This window comes from Balaenoptera musculus, chromosome 1 (genome assembly GCF_009873245.2).
Source record: "Balaenoptera musculus isolate JJ_BM4_2016_0621 chromosome 1, mBalMus1.pri.v3, whole genome shotgun sequence".
NCBI lineage: Eukaryota > Metazoa > Chordata > Mammalia > Artiodactyla > Balaenopteridae > Balaenoptera > Balaenoptera musculus.
The window spans coordinates 182,673,317-182,696,217 of NC_045785.1; the positions used below are offsets into that span (position 1 = coordinate 182,673,317).

Below are 22,901 nucleotides of genomic sequence, written 5' to 3' on the forward strand. Positions count from 1 at the left end.
CTGAGCCCCAGGACCCTGTCTGCCCACGGTGTCTGCTGTTATACAGAGTCAGGTAATGGGTGACAAAGCCGAAAACATGACTCATGTGTACACTCCTTAACACAATTTGAAGGACTTTGCCCTCTGAGCCTGTGAGGTAAAATAGGTCTTTCTATTTTCCAGGGTAAGTGAGGGATGACTTTACTCTGACTTATTCTTCGACAGCTTGGGAAGTCGATCATACAAATCTTTGAGGGCTCCACATCCATTTGCAGAATGGCTGCATGGAAATTGGGCATTTGTGCTATTGTTCACGTTAAAGACATTAATGTCTAACCCAAGAATACCGCCCACACTCGAGAACAGAGACGTACACGGCATCACCTCTGCCAGCAGCTGGGTCTTTCTTAAATGTCTGATGCTTAAAACCTAATTCTCTCTGCACTTCTGCCTTTTCTGTGCACCAGGCGAAGCTCAGGCCGCCTGTGCATGGGTCCCCAGCCAGCTTCTCTGGAGACACTCGGACCCTCTGTATCATTTTCCTGATTTTCTCCACTTTCCTTCACCTCCATCTCTCCTTTTCAGTCTGCCCAGACTGCCTTTCTCTTTTCTCACTCACGTGGCTTCTCCTCCTTCCCTCGGGATGCCTCAGCTTCCTAGAGGCACCTGCAGGCATTGCTTTGTACAGCGTCGTGGTTCCTGGGACCCCTGTCCTCGGCTGCATCTGCTTTTCCCTGCAGGTGGAATGTGGTGGACCAGGAGGGCACCCGAACCCCGTAGGTCTGAGGATGGATGGAGAAGCATGAGAAACAGTTGAGTTACATAGACCCTAGGAGTGGGCTGCATTCAAGGAGAGTAGATGGAACATCTATGTGGCCCTGTCTCTGGGTGAGGGAACCCCACGCAGCGGGGTTTTCTGTTGGGGGTAGCAGGTCACCTTCAAGGTCAAGGGCAAAGGAGACTGAGCAGGGGAATGTGTGGACCCCTGTAACGCCCATGCAAAGACAGCTTCGAAATTCTCCTTGTTTCTCAGCAGCGGTGCGTGGCAAGGCCCTGCTACCTATGTACGTTGTGTAGCGACATCTCCACACAATCCCACAAAGGGCTACCAATGTGTCCCTCCCTTTTAACTTCCTCCCTGGAAATCATTTTCAAATGCCGTGTTTCCGACCTCCCAGGACCAAGTCTGTGAGTTCTTCACATACAGCGTCCTCTGAAGGAACAGCCAAACACCTGGAGGAGAAATTGTACAAATCTGAAGTGCGCAGGACTGCTGGGCCCTGCTGCTGTTCATTTCTCTCCAGAAACTAAAAGAACACCACGTTAGCTGGAATATTTAGAAGTGTCACCAGGATTACACAACATTCGGGATTAACTTTACAACCAACCTTGATCCGACTTCTAATTCTGTAAGAATGCTTTTTCTTTACATGGCAAATAGACTAATTGGCCAATAGTTCTAAAGTCTGTCTTTATTGCACAATAAGAGCGTTGCAAAGGCAGAAGGTAACCCCAGATGGGTGCCTCTTGTCTTTCATTTGGGGAGCACAGAGATAACTGGCCTTTCATCCAATGGCTCACAGTGTTGATTTTTAAAGTCTACAGCGGGACCACCTCCTGTGAATTGACTATCACATTTCTAAATACCCTGTTTACAGAATACTTTACCTGTGAGAGCAGGATAATTATTTCATTTAAATTAAAAACATATTTTTAGGGGGGGATGAAACACAGACGGTACCAGATCCGTGTTGAATGGATACACCCAAGATGTGGAGGAGGAGGACGGGTTGGGAGGGATGGGGGTAAAGGCAGCAGAGATGACATTCTGTCTTCACTTTTAAGCGACATTGAATTGCTAATTGGTAATCGGAAAATTCTCAGGATGTTTTCAGTGTCTTCTTAAGCAGTGTTCCTGATGTGATTGATACAGACACACTCACATTCATTTGGTAAAAAATAATTCCACTCACATATAGGTTTTGGGTCCCACGTGGATAGGTTTTGGGTCCCACGTGGTTCCCTGGGGCAGATCTTGTGTGTCTATATCACGGAGTTTTGAGTACATATCCTGTTCTCAGATGTGTTCTCTGAAATGTTGGCTCATTCTAAGACCTGTTTTATTTTGACCACTGTATCTTGCCTCGTCTGAAATCACCACAAATCCTTCTTTACCACACACATCCCAGCACCGCGGTTGTGCTTTTTTGATCTGAAGTTGTGATGGATAAGAGGCTTGGCTTACTGCCTAATTAAAAAAAAAAAAAACAACCTACTAAATATTACATTTCCCCTTGTAAAATAATGATATAGATTATAGTGTTTGTGCAGAAGTGTTGGCAACAGAATTCTTCAAAAGTTTTCCTTTGGGTGATGAAAGCTGTTATATTATTTTGACTAGCTAATCAAATGTAATTGCGGAGCTTGAAGTGCCTTAGATTTTCCTTGTACAGTTATCAAAGTGGGAAATGTAACTCGTGGAGCTGATGAAAGGCATCTCTCACGGTATTCTTTCAATTATAAATCTTACAGAGGGAAGGAAGAACAGTTCTGTTGCTAAAAACTCAGGGCTTGAAATGCCCCTTAATGTTAATTGCTATATTAGCTAGTTAACACATTATTATACATTTTAATTGATTCTTGCTCCAGTTTTGGAGAAAAAAAATTCTGGATCTGTTTGGCAAGTAAATTAAGGAGGGAAGATGCTTAAGCACAATAATATTACTGTTTATATTAGGTTTAAATCATGCCAGATATTTGCAGTACAAACAGTAGCCCTCACTTTTGGGGGGTCTAACTTGCTTTAAAAGCATTAATAGTTTGCACTCATGTATTGGGATTTGTGGTTATGAATGTTTTCAAAGGAGTTTTATTTGACCATTGAGAATTCCTTTTACGATTTTATCAATGACATGTCACAATCTTGAAAACTAACTTCATTACAGTCATGTATTTGGATGGGTCCAGCTGAGGGTTGGCTTTTGAAAAGAATCAAAACATATTACACCTGCATTTCATTCACCAGGACGTAGCATTTTTCTTTAGGGTTGAATCCCACTCTCAAGCTACCTGTAAAACATTTCTGGCATAAATGATGAGTTGTGACCTAGGATTAGGACAGATTTCAGCTTTTATTCATTTATGAATTCACTTGTTCACCCCCTCATTCGTCAAACCTGTAATGAGTTCCTACTGTGTGTCGGTCCCCTTGCTACATTACTGCAGACAAGACAAAAGTGGGCCTGGCCGGACACAAGTTACATCCTCCTGGGCACTTTTCTCAATTAAAGTAAATGCAGCACCAAACACCACAGCCAACCCTGACTCTGAAAGCTTGTGCAGCTACTTGTGACTATGCTTCCGCTGATGTTTGAAATGTATTGGAACTGGAAAAGACGATTGACTTCTCACAGACAACAGGCCAACCTCTGAGAAACATGGCAGTAGTCCAGTAATGACTAAAACTGAGAGATAGAGGTTTGTCCAGAATGTAGGGTAAGCTCTTGGGGGGCGCCTACCCAGACTGGGGCAGGGGAGGGGGAAGTCTTGGAGGATGAGTAGGAGATGTCAACCAGCTGAGCAGGTAGAAGCGAGGGGAGTCAGGGAGGCGTCCCCAGCAGAGAACAGCTGGTGCAAAAACATAAGGCCTGTGCACTGTACTTTGGGGACCAGCGCATAATTCCTGTGGTGGGAAGGTGAGCATGTAGGGAGGTGGCTGGACAGGGGACAAAGGTCACTCACATGGGCTCCTAAGTAAGGATTTTATTCAAGGCAAAGGGAAGCTACCATGGCAAGTTGAGAAGGGGTGACCCAGAGGGATTGGAAGTGTACCACAGTGACTGTTGGATATATATGCCTACTGTTTCCTTTTTCGTTTTGTTTATTGATTTATCTTTGGCTGCGTTGGGTCTTCGTTGCTGCGCATGGGCTTTCTCTAGTTGCGGTGCTCAGGCTTTTCACCGCGGTGGCTTCTCTTCTTGCGGAGCACCGGCTCTAGGCGCGTGGGCTTCAGTAGTTGTGGCACACGGGCTCAGTAGTTGTGGCTCGCGGGCTCTAGAGCGCAGGCTCAGTAGGTGTGGCGCTCGGGCTTAGTTGCTCCGCGGCATGTGGGATCTTCCTGGGCCAGGGATCAAACCCGTGTCCCCTGCATTGGCAGGCGGATTCTTAACCACTGTGCCATCAGGGAAAGTCCTGTTTCCTTTTTTTGAGTTCAGCTTTGGTGTGGTTTTCCCTCGTTTCCCAGCATTTAGCTGAAATACATTTCAATGATTTATTTTTATGTATCACTTAAAACTTGTTGTTGTAAAGAAGGTATATAGTTGATATCTTTTCTGTATAGTTTGTTCTTTCTGCTATTCTTTTCAATAGGCCTTTTCCTTCTAGGTAAATTCCAGTTAATTGGTGACGTGGATATATTTGGGGTCTCGGTCTTTGTTTCATGTTTAATTTAAACAAATGTGACATTTGAAAATTTCTTCAGTATAACATGTGTTTTGACCAGAAAGCTTTTTCTTTTTAACCTTACACTTATCTATTGCTGTTTATTTCATAGTCATTGATTTAGTGGCCCCAAATCAGTTTATATTCATGTTATTGGGGGGAGGGTGCTATCTAGCCCGATGGACCTAGAGCTGTCACATACCAGCTTTTAAAATTATTTGTTCGAATCATTCATTCATTTATTCATTCAATACATGTTAATTAAATACCCACTAAGTGCCAAGCCCTACTCTAAACCAGAGGGTGCTGTTGTGAACAAGACCAACAGGGTACCGTTTTTATTGACATTCACTTTGTAGTGGGAGGGAAGCAGATGATAAACTGCCGAGAAAGATAATGTGAACAGTTAGAATAAATGAGTGAGGAGGGTAGATAGGAAGAGAGGGAGCAGTTAGAGGGCTTCAGAGAAGACAGACGTGAAGGGTGGACACTTGAACTGAAATCTGAACAGCAGGAAAGAACCAGTCTTGCTAAATCTAGTGATGTAGCAGTCCAGGCACAGGAACAGCAAGTGCAAAAGCCCTGAGGTGGAAACCACCTTGGTATTTTCAAGAAACATGAAGAAGGCCAAAGTGCATAAGTCAAAGAGTTGGCAACGTGCAGCCCACGTAGGGCTTGGATTTTATTGTTTGGGATACGAACTCTTAGGATTTTAGGCAATGGAGTCTCTTCATCGAATTTCATTATAGGAAATGTTGCTCTGGCTGTAGGTGGGAAATGGGTCAGGAGGAAGCAAGAAACGGTGTAGGAGATTCAGCAACCCAGCGGCTTAGACAGGGCATGACGGTGGGAATGGGGAGAAGCGGATGGACTCAGGACACAGGTTGAGGTAAAGCCGACAGAATTTGCTCAAAGGGGCTTTGGGAGAAAAAGATGAGACAAGCACAACTTGGGTATTTGGCTTGAGCCGTTGAGAGCCATTTGTTGAGAAGGAAGGGGAAACAGCATATCTGGGAGCAGGGCCTGCAAACTTCCTAAAATGCTCCTGGAACAGATAGACGCAGAGGCCAGGGCTGGTCCTTCGATGCCTGCTTTGGGAACCACTGATTATTCTGGAGAACACAACTAAACCACCCCATGCAGATAAGAATCCAAGCTCTTCTTAGAGGGCAGGATTCTTCTCCACACTCCCCTGCAGCGTACTTCAGAGTTTAGCAGCAGTCAGGATGCTCTTTGATTTGCAACTTAAACCCTTCCTTCTGCAGAAGTGTCACCCCCTCTGTCATAAAATCAAAACAGGAGGGTACCCTTGGCTTGATTCTAACCTGTTACTGAGCTACAGCTTGTTGAGTTGCAGCTCCATGAAAACCTACAGATATTGTCATTAAGGGATTCAAACTGATTTCAGCAATCAAGACACAGGAGTCTGGTTAAGACTGGACCCCTCGGCCGACACAAACTGACCAGGATGCAAATTCAATCGGAGTGGCACCTCAGGGAAATTAGTGGCTGAGGACATTCACTGCTTGATCCCACGTGACTTCCCCCTTCCAAGAATGTACAACAGATTTGGACCATCAAACCTTTAAAAGGATTTTTCTTACTTCAATGTGGATTCTCTAGAATTTGACCCCAAAGTTTGAGTCACCACCTTGACATGGACTCAGTTTGTTTTCCTCCACAGTCCTTTTTATGAGGAGACAATTGCTAGTTATTTTAAATATTCTTTCTAAGCTTTATCTCCAATCCTTTCATTATCTTTGTTGCTTTTCTAACAACTTTCGCTTTCTTTCCTGTAGTAGAAGTCAGAGATAATCTAAACTATAGTCTCTCCAAAGCTTCTCTCATCTCAGCGCAGAGCAGTGGGCAGTGTTTGGATTATAAAACAAATCCAGGGATTTACCTACAAAATTATAGATGGGCATGAATATGCCAGACATACCAGAATCAATAACCCTGCCAGCAGCAATGAGTGTTTTATCTACTCCGAAAGGACTTTGTTTCCCGCTGCTTAGTACCTTACTTAATTTACTTCTAGGCACTGAAAAAACCCTGATACTATTTTGTCCAGTATCTTTGCAGTTGAAACAACTTCTTGCCCCCTCACTTATTAGCCCAAGTCAGTGGTCATTTGCAACACAGACTGACCTCAGCTTTGTAGACCCTGAAACTTACACAATTTAGGAAGCACTCGAAAAAAAAACAAAAACAAAAATATCTTCTCTTTTGCACATTTTACAAACTTTAGTCCTTGTGCATAGAATTGCTTGGATTCCCTCAAGAGTCTGGAGAGCGTTTATACATGGGAAGGTTCCTGAAGCTTAAGCTCATTCATTTCAGGTATAAGTGCCTCTGATTTGCTTTCTGCCAAGGAATTTCTTGCATAGGTTATCACTGCGGCTAGGAGGAAAGTGGGGATAAAGAATCTGCATGGTGGTCAAATAGGATTTAAGTGTGGACCACCCAAATTGAATAACACAGATATGAAGCCCAGACACCTTTACCGAGTTTTCTTTCTAAAAATAATTCCTCATTGGTCATGGGACAAAAGACAGTCCTGCCTGTAGACTGAAGACGTAACTACAGCATCGTTAGATGCTCTCTGGCTGGTCCACCTTCTCCTCACCTAGGCTCACTGACTGGCCTCTCTGACACATCATCCTGTTCCTCTGACTCCACTCTCCTTGCCCTAAGACATGTCTCATACACATATCCAACCAGTTTATGCAGAAAGTGCCGTTAAGTTCTATTTCAGTTTTGATGAAGGATTCATAGAGAATTCGGACTCGCCGATAACAGTAGTACTTCACGTACATGTAGGTGCCACAGTGATCTCATGAGGAACGTTAGGGGTTTCCCATGGTGAGATGATGAAAGAGGATATAAAGGTTTGGGGGTCCTCAGATTGCAAAAATTCAGTTTTTTCCTTCCTCTTAGAATCACATTGTAAACTATTACGTGATCATACATTTCCTGTTTGATTTTATTTACCTGGTCTTTGACTTACACATCTGAGTAAAAAGATCAGAGCTCTGAAGGGATTTGTTAGGAAGAACATTGGAAAATAGAATCTCTAACTGGGTCTCAGTACTATGCACATCCATGAGTGGTTACCTCTAAGCTGGACTTGTCGGCTTTCAAATGGGACCTTGCAGAACGTTTTGATGAAGAGTTTAGTCTCGAGAGCTCAACACTCAAAATAAAGTTTAAAGGTTTTGAGAGGTTTTTAAAAAGTGAATTTTACTCACTTCTCGTATCGCTAAAAAAAAATGAAGTGAATTTCTCAAGTGTTTTTCATTTGTGAGGTGGTATGACTATATAAATGGTGCAGAAGAACTTAAATGTTCTTGCCAAAACAAAAATAAATAAAGAAATGGGGTGATGGATGTGTTAATTAACTAGATGAGGGGAATCCTTTCAAAATGTAGCAGGGAGGGATAAACTGGGACATTGGGACTGACAGATACACACTACTATATGTAAAATAGATAACTAATAAGGACCTACTGTATAGCACAGGGAACTCTACTCAATACTCTGTAATGACTTATATGGGAAAAGAATCTAGAAAAGGGTGGATGTGTGTATACGTATAACTGATTCACTTTGCTGTACAGCAGAAATTAATACAGCATTGTAAATCAACTCTACTCCAATAAAATTTTTTTTTTAAAAAGTAGATGTATAATCAGATCATCGCAATGTACACCTTAAATATCTTACAATTTCATATGTCAACTGAATACATCGATAAAACTGAGTATGTATTTGTTGAATGGATGGGTAACAGGGTCCCTTTGTGCACTAACTATGGACTTTTGTTTTGAGGAGTAATTAAGGTAGAGAGGAAAGACAGTCTAGCAAATTCTATGAGCCAAGTCATATTTTGGAGTGTCTTGTGTTTTTTATTTCTAAATAAACTACAAGTCAAGAATCTCCTTTAAATAAAATGATCAATCAGGAGGTTTCATGGACTGTTCCTGCATAATAACGTTTAATAGAAAATCTGTTCTAAAAATTGAATGTATCAATGAATCTGGATTAGAGCTGGTTCAGGTTGCTGACTCTGGCTTCGTGGCAGGATACCCTACCTCGTGACATATAAACATGAGTTTTGGCGATGGTTAGTAAATGAGAGAATTCTGGAAGAATTTGTAGGGCAGAGGAGAAACGCGTTGACATCCTTTGGAACAAGAGAGTGAAAATGAATTTATTTTAAAAAATTTTTATTGGAGTATAGTTGATTTACAATGTTGTGTTAGTTTATGCTGTACGGCAAAGTGAATCAGTTATACGTATACCTATATCCACTCTTTTTAAGATTCTTTTCCCATATAAGCCATTACAGAGTATTGAGTAGAGTTCCCTGTGCTATACAGTAGGTCCTTATTAAAATGAATTTATTTTTTGAAATGAGAACAGACTACCCACTTTTCCAGATTCCTGTCCTTTTATGAGATTTTTTTTTTTTTTGAGCCATTTTCTTCTTTGGTTAGGAATTATTTACCCAGATGACTACCTAGTGAGAAATTAGAGATCAGTTACATGTCCTATAGAACCATTTAGATGAACGTTCTTTGATTTCTAAATCAAATGTGCCACACAGAACACACTTTCACAGTGTTATATCCATAAAATAGTGGATATATCACGGTGCTTATATCCACAAAATAGTATTTCACGTGCTTTTGCAGTAGGTTTTTCCACGGCTTTGAGCCCTAACCCACTTCACTTCAGGAGGAAGGAAAAAACCCCACTAAATCAATGACTAGCTTAGATCTGAAAGCACTTTGCTGCAGAGGTGTAATATCTTTACAGAGGTTTCTGAGGTAAAGAGTATTTGTTTAGCTTTAACTTTATCAAAATAGAACACTAGGTAAAAACACATTGAAAGGACACTTGAAACAGCAGAGCTGCCCCGAATCTATTGTTCCGTTACATTTGAGTGTCGGGCAAATCCAGTTGTTAAATTATCTCATGTTGAGAATTGGTAAATGAATGTTTATATAATTGCTCCCACTTTTCCTGACTCTCTTAGTTCGATCAGTTTTAGAGTAGAGAAGAAAAAAAAAAATTTATTAAAAGAGAGCTTTTGAGATTGAATCCTCTAATTAGCTGCTGATTATTTATCTAAATAGACTGTCTTCTTTTTTTCTTGTAATATTAGTTCACTTATTTATTGCATGAAAGATTCATTAAATTCTATAGCACTTTACAGTTTTCAAAAGCTTCACACACATGATTTCATATAATCGCAGAATAACCCTCCCTCCTCACCCCTATATTGCCCCTCCCCCCATCAAACTGGTAACCACTAGTTTGTTCTCTGTATCTGTGAGTCTGCTTCTTTTTTGTTTTATTCACTAGTTTGTTGTATTTTTCAGACTCCATATATAAGTGATATCATACAGTGTTTGGTTTTTTTTCTCTGACTTATCTCACTTAGCGTAATGCCCTCCAAGTCCATCCATGTTGCCGCAGATGGCAAAATTTCATTCTTTTTTATGGCTGAGCAATATTCCATTGTGTATGTGTACCACATCTTCTTTATCCATTATCTGTTGATGAGCACTTAGGTTGTTTTTGTGGCTTGGCTATTGTAAATAATGCGGCTGTGAACATTGGGGTGCATGTATCTTTTCGGATTAGTTGGGGTTTTTTTTCGGATGTATATCCAGGAGTGGAAATTCTGGGTCATATGGTAGTTTTATTTTTAGTTTTTGAGAAATAGACTATTTTCAATTTTTAAAAAACCACTTAATTGTCTCCATTCTAGTGGATTTAAAGCTGTGATGCAAAGCAGAGCTGATATTCAGGAAGACCACAGGGGCTGGTACACCTGGGTTACTCAGCATCTCACTCCTCCCAGACAGAGCCAATCATAATATTTAGCAGATATTTTTTTCTGAAGGTCTTAAAAGTTGATCAATTTAAAAACAGACGTACACAGGCTATCTTGCATTTGATTTTGTGATTAGAACAGTCTGTGTTGTGTTATGAAGGGATCCAGGGACATGGAATGCTGCTTCAGGTTGACAGAATGTGTTTGTCTGTTGTCTTAGATATGAGGGAGAAATTGATTTATCTTTGCTATGACTGTCTTCACAAGGAAATACTTGTAAACAGATAGGCTCTAACTCATCAAAGATCAAGGTAATAGATGGGAAAAGAATTTGAAAAAGAATAGATACATGTATATGTATAACTGAATCACTTTGCTGTACACCTGAAACTAACACAACATTGTTAATCAAACTATGCTCCAATATAAAATGAAATTTTTTTTAAAAATCAAGGTAAAGAAACAGCAGAAGTAAATCTAGCAAAATTGATCTTCCCGATTTTAGATACTTCTTATACCAGAAAACCCATTGGCTACAAAGGGAATCCCTAGGTGGGACCATTTACAGAGACTGGATTCCAGCAAGCAGTTTAGGGGACAAGGGGGGGAGAAAATGAGGCTCTTTTTTTTTTTTTGGCTGCGTTGGGTCTTCGTTGCTGCACACAGGCTTTCTCTAGTTGCGGCGAGCGGGGGCTACTCTTCATTGCGGTGCGCGGGCTTCTCATTGCGGTGGCTTCTCTCCTTGAGGAGCACGGGCTCTAGGCGCGTGGGCTTTGGCAGTTGTGGCACGTGGGCTCAGTAGTTGTGGCTCACGGGCTCTAGAGCACAGGGTCAGTAGTTGTGGTACACAGGCTTAGTTGCCCCGCGGCATGTGGGATCTTCCCGGACCAGGGCTCGAACCCGTGTCCCCTGCATTGGCAGGTGGATTCTTAACCACTGTGCCACCAGGGAAGTCCCAAGGCATTTTTTAATATTATATTCTTAACCATATTATATAGCAATCAGATATGTTTTTAAATGATAGTCCGTTGATTAATAAACTCCTTGTGGGTTAGTTATAGTAGCAACTTTGCTTCAATATTCAAAAGACAAAATTTGAGTGATTTGAGGATACATGAGCTGCCACATAAGGTGAGATTCTTTTAATCAAAACATCTAACGGTCAAATAATAATAATTCATATAAAATTTGGAAAGAACACACAGTTGTATACCCCTTCCACACCCCACCATTGAAATCTGTTTTTAGTTAATAGGAAATGGGAGTAAAATATTTTATTGAGTCTAAATATAGGCTTTCATATATTAAAAGAAATGCTATTTACAGGTGATTTGTTACTAAATAAAATCTTGGAGGGACACTTTTAATTACCAAAATGGTAAGGTAACAATAAACACAGGAAATATAAATGAATAAAGTGTTCACAGACTCACACTGCTATAAATAACCCCCCAAGTCTGCTACTATTATTAGCATGGATGAACAAAAGAAGAATCCAGAAATAGAAAGGGGAAGAGCTTCTCGGAGAGCCTTGTATTCCATGGCATAGGAAATATTTCTAGCAAGCTCATGAATTTAGGGGGTTAATTGATTTTTAAAGAGGACATTTCCATGCTATCTGTTTGCCAAGGAAATTCTTTTTACTGGCATGTTTGTAAAGTTGGCAGGCTGTTATTTCCTCTGGGTGACAAAAGGTGTGATGAAGAATTTTATCTTGACCTCCTTACTAAAATCGGCACTGAGGGCTTGCCTTTTTGTTAACTTATTTGGTTATTATCAGATTATATCTCTAGAGGATTAGTTGATGTGGCTGAAGTTGGAAGGGGGAGTGGACAGCCCTGGACCAGGAGTCAGGTCTCAGCATCACCTGAGCCACCAGTGAGCTTTGGGTCAAAGCACTTATAGATGTGTCCCTGTGCCAGTTTCCTGATTGATGAATGTAGCAAACATGTATTGAGCCGCCAGGCCCAACGCTAAGCAGTGGTGTTACAAGGTAAATAAAAGTACCTTGTTCTTGCTCACAGGCCATTTGTGGCTGGGAGGGCAGAACTGGAGTTTACAAAGAATGTATCATAGAGATGATCCCTATGCAAGAACACAGGGCAGAACTGTACTCTATCTAAGGAAAGGGCACCCAGGAAAACTGTGTAGAAATGGGGCCATCTGAATCAACTCCATCTGGAAGGATGCCTCATTATAAAAAGGGATGAAAATGGCTGTACTTGGTTATCTTACAAGGCTCTGGTGAGGAACCAATGGCATGATAAAGGTGAGTTGAAAAACATAAAAGACAATATAAACATAGGCTACTACTGTCCCATATGACACATAAAACAAATTTCTATTTTATCTTATTTTTTATAACAAAGGATTCACATGCATGAATAGTATTATACATTGTCTGCTAAGTTTTTTTTTTCTTTTTTCATAACTAGTGATGAGTGCAATTATTTGAGAACTGATTAACTGTAGTTAAGTGACAGAAAAACAAATCTCAAGTACTTTGTTTTTGTTTTTCATCAGTATGGCCCAGAATCAAAAGAAGAAAAGATAACTTCCCCAAATACAGCTATATTTTTCCATATGTGGTAATGATAGTAATTATTTTTAAAACAGTTATATTCGTGGTGATTTTCAGGATATGAAGTTATGATGATGAGGTATTTAGTATTAGTAGATTATTTTTTTTAAACATAAATTACTTATGCACAAAACTATGTGTCTTCTGGTGAAAACGGTTATCTTTCTTAGGCAAATTAAGTATTAGATTTATCTCTGTCCAGTAGAAATTTATTATTTTCTTATCCTCAGTTGGATAGCTGACTCTGATTTAGTGATTTATTCAACAAGTATTTTTTGAGTGCCTATTATGTGCAGTGTCAAACAGGGCAAACAGTATCTTATAGAATACGTTCCAATATGTCTTTTTAGAGTGAAACATTTTTTTAAATTAATTTTTATTGGCGTATAGTTGATGTACAATGTTGTGTTACTTTCTGCTGAACAGCAAAGTGAATCAGTTATACATATACATATATGCGCTCTTTTGTAGATAGAACGAAACATTTTAAAAAATACATGGAAGTCAGGCATTGATTGCGTTTCCCCTCAGCACCTCCATGCATATAAGTGAATCAGGGAAAAAACAGGGAAGCCTCTGCTTCAGCAATATGCAAATTAATTTGGAGTATGCAAATAATTTGAGCAGACAATGCGTTAGCATTTAGAATTACCATTGTGAATAACTTTTACTCCCGATATGGTTTTTGTTTAAAAGTAGACGTGAAACAGAGAAAAGGTGTAAAACAGAGGAGAAATCTCTCCCGTGTCCTTGCACGGCTATTGATAGGTTAGCATAAACCATCGCTGGTACAGTCCAGGTTCAAGTTCAAAGGCACAAGCCCCAGGTCTGCATCCTGTGTCCACCCCTCCCTGTGTTCTATTCACACTGGCTTTTCTCCCGGAAGCTCTTTCGCCTTCCTTCTTTTAACAGCTTGTACTGAGGTGAGGATTCTCTAGGAGCCTTTATGAGCCCTGTGTTGCCAGGTTTCTAAAAAATGTAAGCATGGTAGTTTGAATTTAGAAAAAAAACACCAAAGTGTATATAAAAGCTCTTCTGGTTTCATTTGATTTTTTTGTTAAGAAACAATGGTGTTTATTTATCATGTTTGGCTTAGAATTTCTTTGGTTCTCGGTTCTCTCAATTTTTTCCAAGAAACTAAACTCAATCACAACCTTAGCAAACAAAATAGTTTGCAGTTGAGGGTGGGTGAGGAAGTTATATGAAGATTGAGTGGGAACATCAACCCAAGGACATAATAGACAAGAAACCATGTTTTTCCTCCCTTTTCTTCAGAAGTAGTCTTCCGCATGGTTTAATGTGCTAACATAACCCCGGTTCCAATATTTCAAAAGATACAGAACTTCCCAGCACGATGATAAAGTTTTCCTGTGTTCCAATAATAAAACCTCAACGTACCAGTGACTTCCAGTTCCTCTGTGGCAACTACACTAACCAGGGCCTGAGTCCTTAGCCTGCAGTATCAGTGTAGGAGTCGGAAACAGATGTTCACGGGACAATGCCATTTGTTGTCACCGTCGATACTACGTGGCAACTTTCCCAAACGAAATTGTTTGTGGATGGAAAAGAATGTAAGCAGTGATTCATGCCCAGGAATTTTTTTTTCTTTTTTTTTTTTTTCTTTTTTGGCTGCAGGCTAACCATATTTTTATTTGTTTTAAAATCATAGACCATTACTGGATTAAAAAATTTAGGATAGCTTATTATTAGCAGATCTTTTCCATTTTGGGGGTCCAGCATTTCCTTCTAAAAGGAGCAACTATTTTAGGTGGTTTACTGGAAGTATTCAATGCCTTTCTTTAGTCAGAGGATTCAGGTAATTGAATGGCATGCCTTGCTTTGTACTTTTGTTCATAATTTGGAAGCAGAGAGAATTCAAAATAAACATTAAGTAGAAACATATTTATTGGTAATAGGTAGCGTTACATGATCTTGATTTGAAATTTTCATGAATGTTCCAAGGGCGCATCCACGCTTACCGTAAGAGACAACGGATTTATCTGTGCAAATTAAATATTAATTTTTAGAGAAGCTTAAACTGTGCTTACAATGAAATAGGTACAACAAAGCTACTTAAAACTTAGGCGCACCCTGTCCTACGACACACGCGCGCGCGCACACACACACACACACACACACACACACACCCACCCCATCTATTTCAGGAAGGAAACCTAACAAGAATTCAAGGCATCGTATCCATCATTCTACTGCCGTTTTTGTCAAAACAAACTCTAATCCGCAGAGGAAAGTCTTTTAATGTTTATTCATAACAGCAGATGCCTAAGGCCGTAATTATAAAATGCTCTATGCTTTTTAAAATACGTAGGTATCTCTTAGAATTAGGTTTCTGTATCACAGAGAAATTATTTTAAGGGACATGACACAAAATCTGACTTTTAAACAACAGTCAGTGGAAAGATTGGGATCACATGTAAGGGAGGAGTCCTAGGTTAGGAATCAAGAGTCCGGAGGTCTCATTTCACTAACTAGCATTTTATTATAAAATCATGGCCATGTGGCTGCCTTTATCAGCCTATTTTGCCTCATCTGCAAGATGACAGGTCAGGCTGGGTGACCTTTAGGGACCTTTCAAGTTCTCACAGTTCTGGATTCTAGTTTGGTGGTAAAAACTTCGGGGCTTCGAATTCTAGTTTCTGTCAATCGCTGTTCACCTTCTTTGGATCACAGACACCTTTGAGTATCTGATGAAAGTTATTATGACTCTTCCCAGAAAAATGCATAAACAGGAGTTTGCACGCCATCCTGGGGCTTCATAGACCCCCTGGAGCCCAGGGGCAGCCCCTGATTAAGAACCCTGTGTCTGGGTAGCTTCGTGTTTCTGTGAAAATTAAGGCAGGCATTTAAAAATGGCTCAAGACTTCAGCAGAACTTTCTAATCATTTCTTTAAGTTAATTATTTTTATTTTCTAACGTTTCCACATGGTAGACATTTGACATTGGTGTCAACCTGCTTGAAGAATGGAAAGTCACGTTACTTGGCCAACTAAAGACCAATACGTATGACACTTGGAAGAGATCCTGTGTGTACACAACTAGAGGAGGGGGTGACAAAGGGTGTCATACCTCCCAGCTGAGGCCTTGCTTTAGAGCAGGAAATGAATGAACCGAGTTCTGCTTGCACCTCCCAATCAGTGAATCAAGACTGTTGTTGTTGTTTTTAATTTATGAAAAATTCAAAATTAAATGCTCCTACCAAAGAGACAAGGGGCCGGCCTAGGGAGGACTGTTTCCAGCCTTGTTCATTTTCTGTACCCAACACAGAATATTCAAATGCACAAAGTGACTGGAGAAAATCATAATTCAAGTGATAAATACTAAGTAGGAATTAATTCTAATTCAGTTTTAAGAATATCTAAACTGCTAATTTCCTTCCAGCAAAACATCTCTGTGTTTTTAAGCCACCTAAGGGTAATTCGACATTTTCCTAAATTCTAATGTCATTTGGAGAAAGGTTTGGACTTTTTTATTTTTTTAATTTATTTTTTATTTTTGGTCGCGCCATGTGGCTTGTGGGATCTTAGTTCCCTGGCCAGGGATTGAACCCATGCTCTCAGCAGTAAAAGGTTGGAGTCCTAACCACTGGACTGCCAGGGAATTCCCTGCACTTTAAAAAGTACTTTCATGTAGGTGATCTCATTTGATACTATCATTTTTTTTTTTTTACACATGATACATACATAACTAAACGTGTACGATTCCTTTTAATGAGTAGTGTGAGCCTCAAAAAATTTACTAACCCATTTCTTTCATCCAGCAAATTTATAATTTTCAGTAAAACTTTGTTTTTACCATCATAACTGTAGCTTTTAAGTTCTTAAGTGGACACATTCTTCATGTGCACACTTTTACATTTTTCGAATTCTATTAACTTCTCTGTATTAAGGTCAAATTGATAGATTCATGTTGCCTACTTCTGGCATTCACAGCAAGTCAGAGGCACTCTCCAGAAAACAGAAATCTAATCCTGATGTTACAGGGGGGCCCCAATACCACTTGACAGAAATGATTTCAATGAGGGCGCCCCGGCCTCACCTTTCCTATTTCACTAGAACAAATGGTATTGGTATTAGGGACATCCTTGGGTACCAGAAAACCCGCTCGCTTTGTGGAGCAGAGTTCCTTAGAGCGCTCGAATCCCATCTTTGATCTCCGGCGATATTTTTCTCTGTTATGTCACAGAGGTCACCTGGCTCATGTGTGACAAACTGCCTGCATAAGTCACAGTGCCAGTGGCAGAGATTTGTAACCATGCCCCTGGTCCATTGCCTTTGAATTATTTCACAGGCCTGCTGCTTTACATTTACACTCTGTCGGAAGATGAACAGGGGAAGGGAGTAAAATCAAGGGCAGGGTCTCATCCTGAAGGACAAGGGGAAACAGGTGGAAGGTTAATGGCCTTGGAGCGATTCCACAAGCCGCTCAGGCTTGATATATGGGCCTCGGGCCTAAAACGGGCATTGGCTTTCAAAGATATATTATTTCATTTGGGGAGAGACATTCTGGAGTTCCTGCATTTGTCTGCTGATAGATGAGCCCCTGTCCGCAATTGGTTATGGCGTGTGAGTTTTCCTTGGGCCTGCTCCCGTACATAAAAATTTTGCTGAGCTCTCCAACCTCTCACGGGCCTGAGGAACAAGAATGGGACGTGTGCAAGCCGCCTACCAGGCTGCGGCTGGATTTCTGTTGCTATTTTAGTAGTTCCTTTTGAACCATGAGGCAAGTGGGGGATGAAAGAGACTTCTGTTCATTCATACAGTACTTGATAAGGGTGGCCTTGCCCAAAAAAATGAGGGCGGAAGGGATGGTGGGTATCAGACGTGTGTGTGGGTCGTGTAAGGTGGACCCAGGGGGATATTCGGTCATTAGGGTTTCAAAAGTTGCTCGCATGAAAAGACAGATGCCACCAAACAGCTTTGGACTTTCTGTTTTGCACTCCCCCTAAGCTTTTAATAAAGGGCTTAGTCTATTTTGTTATTGTGTTCAGAAAGTTTGAGGTGATTTGGGGAAGGGAGAGAACAAGACCTTTGCAAAAAGATGCTTTACACACAGACCGACGATGGATTTGCCTAACGAGAACCACTGGTCGACACCGCCAAAAAATATGTCTGATGGCTCACATGGTACAAGTGGGTTGAACTGGACACCAGATTAATGGAACCAGTGTCTTGCATGAACCTTGTGTGGCCTCTCAGAAGTTGTACTACAGATTCTAAAGCTGCAGAAGTCACTTATCTCTGCCTCCTAGTGTTCATAGATTTAATGATCACTAAAATATTAGGAGTTCTAATATGCCTTAACTTATAAGTCTTCTGAAATTAATTATTAACTCTGGTTGGGGGTGTGTGTATATATAAAATCTTTGACTTTGTAATTCCTGATAACTGTCATACTAGCCTTGTCAGAGAGATAATGCTTATTTTTATGGCAAGCATTCAGGAGAAATGAGTTCTGTAAACTCACTATCTAAACACAAGGTGAGTTTTCTTTCCAGTTCTTTTGTGTTCCACTGCCCTTGCGTTTGGTGAATACTCACACCGCTGTATGAAGTGTTAAAGTTCTGTTTGTGGACATTTTTATTACACTGAATAGCTTTGTCAAAGGCAAATTCATTATCATCATAGATACATGGGGATTTATGAGAAGTTAATATTGGGCAAACAGTCTGATAATATATAAGTACCAATAGGAATTTAATTTTTGAGTGAGAGACGCAGCTGTGCCACAAATTATAAATAATTCACACATACTTTACAAGGCACCCTTGTCCCAATCCTTACTCAGGCAACTTCAAGCCCAGCTCTCAGTAGAAAGATGCACTGACCACTGGCCCTGCTAATAATAGGCTTATAGAGATGTTCATTTCTTTTCCTCTGGAATATTGCAAAAGCGCAGGTTAGACCAGACTGGGGGACCTGTTTAGTACCTGCAGGAAGAAGATGGCCTGAATTTTTTAAAGGAAAGCTTTCAGAATCACTAAGTAAAGAGACAGTTGGATGGTGAGTGGAATCTGCTTTTCCACTTGTTGCTTGGATAGAATGAGGCCCCCAGTCGGGGAACACCGTAGATAAAAGAATCCCAGCAGAAGGGCATGTCCCAAACCACACCAGGATGCTTTTCAGTCACAGAGTGTAATGTGGTTTTAGATTTTTTTGCTTGTGACCTAAACGCCTCATTTTCACGTTGGAAGAGTTACCAACTTTATTTCAGCCCTATTCACCCTTCCTCCTCAGTATTTCCCCATCAGTAGACCATCATCCTGTGGGTGATGGCCGTGCCTAAAGCAACGATCAAATCACAGGCTCTCACATAATGGGGGCTCACTCTGAATTAGTGAGGAGCCCCAGTCTTCTGCATCTGTCAGGTCTCCCGCTCAGATGGACTCTTCCAGAAGGCCAGCCAGAGGAAGCCAAACACTTGCAGTCTCTTAATTGCTCATTTGCAGTTGGACAAAATGCTAAGCACAGAAAAGCTTCAAAGCCAATGGAATCTGCATTGAAAACAGGATCTCAATACCCATAGTTGCTTATTGTTGCAAAATTAGAATAACAAATGTTCCCAGCATGAAGCCAACATAAACTTGCTAGAGTATTACTCAGCCTGAGACAGATTCAACTTTTTTCTTTTTTTTCCACAGCAATAGAAGATGCACACTTTGCCCTCTGTTTGTTATTCTATACTGTTCATTTTAATGATATATTTAAGTCTCCATCACACTTTGTATTTTTACGTATAATTACCCGTATTAAAAAAACACTCATTAGTGTTCTGTTCCACTGACTTAATTATGCCCTTAATTAAATCTTGACTAACTGGGGGTCACTGCGGTGTCAGTGGGATTTGTCACTGTTTGTCAGCAGGTGTCTGGTTGCTTCTGTTTCTGGTTTTCCTCTGGTTTGAATCTGTTTAAGAGCTTGCTTTTTTCCTCAATGCCACAGAGAGAGAGTTCTCATTGGAGGGAAGGAACAGTATATATTTGACAGGCAACTGCTCCCCGAAAGCTCGTTTGTAGGAGGACATTTTTGTTATCATTAGTCTAAGGATATCTCTGAATTAGGGGAAAGATGCTGAAAAAAGACCTGGATATCACAGATGCACTTTTTTAAAGATCAGTATGTTTATATTCTAGAAATCATAATCATATTCATGTATACAATTCTAAAATTTCCTTGAAGAACAAAAAATGATTTTTTGTGGTTGTTATGAGACCATCACATTAGATGTCTTGCACCAGGGTACTTTGTGTTAGTTAATTATTTGACTGACATTTGTCATTGTAAAAATATAAAGCTAATTACAAACTCAGGAATCAAACTGAAACAAAAAAATGTCTTTTATGTGTCTAATGTTCACATAAAAGTCAACTCATTATTTGGAAGGACTTTTAATAATTAGACTGCTTATACCTTCACATTTCATATTAGAATGTTTTAGACTCCTGATTTTAGTACATTACTTAAGGGAGATATAATTCCCATGTTTATGTCTATAATAGGCACCTAATGTTGATCTGAGTAATTGATTAGTCCAGTCAGGTTTTTATAATTAGTTGTCAGCTTTTCAACATAGACCCCCAAAACACTTGCTGTGAATCTACAAAACTTTTACATTTATTAATCAGTTTTTCATCTAAACATGTATGCAAGCTACCTGAAAATAATTTATATTTTTTTCTGGAATTAGGATGGCCCTTCTAACATAAGCTCTAAGAAACTAAACTCAGACGAGATGTCTCTTAAGTTTTTCAGTCTAGAAATTCCTTTTTTTTTTTTTAAGATTTATTTATTATTTATTTATTTTATTTTATTTATTTTTGGCTGCGTCGGGTCTTAGTTTCGGTGTGCAGGTTTTCTCTCTCTAGTTGAGGCGCACGAGCTCCATAGTTGTGGCGCACAGGCTTAGTTGCCCCGCGGCATGTGGGATCTTAGTTCCCCGATCGACCAGGAATCGAGACCAGGGATCGAACCCGCGTCCCTCGCATTGGAAGGCGGATTCTTTACCACTGGACCACCAGGGAAGTCCCCAGTCTAGAAATTCTGATTTTTCGAATAGCGTTTATTTTCATTTAAAGCTAAAAAGTCACAATTTTTCTACCAGTTAAGATGTTTTTCAGAACTTAGATTTCTAATGGTAACTTTAAACAAGACAATGGGTTAACAGATATCAGACTATCAACAACATGAAACAGTATTGTCACCTTATTGTCATTATATTTTGATGTTTCATAAACCATTTAGATTTACCTACTAATAGGGTAGGGCAGAGTAAGAAGGAATTTTTAAAGAAACGTATACCGTAGTTCAACTCACTGTATTTCTGAAATCAAATCAATTCTTTTCATCCTAAGGCATTAATTCCAGCTGCCTCTTCTTGAGTAACAAATATTCTCTTTTGTTATCCGAATTATTCTCAATGCAAATCTCATCTGAGGTGTCCTTTAAATTTCCTTATCAACTTTAGAAGTAATTTAAAATTTAAATATGGGAGCATACCTGGTTTTTAAAGCAATTCAAACGGTGAGATGATACCAGTTTTTATGGATTTTGTGGATTCTCGTACAGCCTCTTAATAATCCCTGGAGAATGAAAGACTGGATCCTGTGTGTAACCTCAAGCAGCTACCGAAGCAACATGAATCCCCATTTCCTTACACTTACACAGCTGAAGTCACAAGTGTACAGCTGAGCTACCATAGCGTTGGTCAGATAATTTTAAGATTCCTTCTTTCATTCAGTAAATACTTATCAAAGGTCAGTTGTGTGCCACTTACATTATAGGACTTAGAGATTCAACATCCCTCCTTTTGAGGAATATATTTTATATGTATTTTAGTGGTTACGAAATTTTTTTTGAATAATTACACTGACAATAAAAGCATTTCAAATTTATCAAACTAGCCTAATCAAGGATTAAAGCTACAAATCATGGAATGTTTCTGCTCCTCCTCTGTTTAAGCCTCCAAGAGACTCCCCAGTTCTCCCACCCAATGTATAATATGAGTTCAAGTACATTCCCTGGATATGTTCAAAGATTTTTTTTTTTTTTTTGGCCGCACGGTGCGACATGTGGGATCTTAGCTCCCCACCAGGGATCGAACCCGCACCCGCTGCAGTGGAAGCGCAATGCCTTAACCCTGAACTTCCCTGGACCGCCAGGGAAGTCCCAAAGTTTATGTTAATAGTTAGTGTTCCTTTCTGAAGCTCAGAGTCAAGGTAAAAAGGAACAGTAATGGTTAAGGAGAATAATAATTTTTTTTCCATAAATTAAAAGTAACTTTTTTAGGTGAACTAGTCAGAGAAGGGTGGAAATCATACAAATAAATAATGATTTTAAAGCCTGATGGAATCTCTAGAAATTTTTTTTCCATGTGACAGCTAAATGATACCCATTTGTAGACTTTCATTTGTAACCTCCACAGAGCTGCCATTATTCTTAGAGAATAATGAGTTACGCAGTTTCATTAAAATTGCATTAATCCTTTTGGAGTACCTTCTCTAATTCATCGATTTGATAATATAAGCACAATAAACATTTTTGGCATCACAAAATGCAGTACCAAAGTGTACTCTACCCATAAGTACAAAATGTAACAGGAAAGCAAACATACTTACCAAAAGAGAATCAGGTTTTCTAGCTATAAAATAAAGTTGGGTTGAACAGTGCTAAAATCTAATATTGAAACCGAGCAGGAGCCTTTGGGGCCCTCCTGGGTACAAAAGCTCCTCTGTGTCCCCCGTTTCATGTTTGTAGAAAAAAGGCTGTAGCCTCCTGGGCCTTTCCTGAGTTCCAAAGAGCAGACTCAAGCAGTTACTGATTAGGGAAGTCAGGAGATGCAGAAACAAAGGAAAAGCAGTCAGGAAACAAAATAGTTCAGCAATAAAACAGAGTATGATTAAAATTCCCCAAACATCACCCCGTTACCTCAGCACCAACCAATCAGAAGAAAGACGCACACCCTGCAGCCCTCACCCTAAATGTTACCTTTAAAAATTGTTCCCTGAAAGCCATTCGGGAGTTCTTCAGGTCTTTTGAGCACGAG

At 40.0% G+C, this 22,901-nt stretch overlaps 1 protein-coding gene across 5 annotated transcripts in view; it reads left to right on the top strand.

Annotated features, from left to right (window-relative positions):
- The window catches only part of NR5A2 (nuclear receptor subfamily 5 group A member 2), a 128,128-nt gene that overhangs the window by 30,258 nt on the left and 74,969 nt on the right, over positions 1–22,901 (top strand). The window lies entirely within an intron of this gene.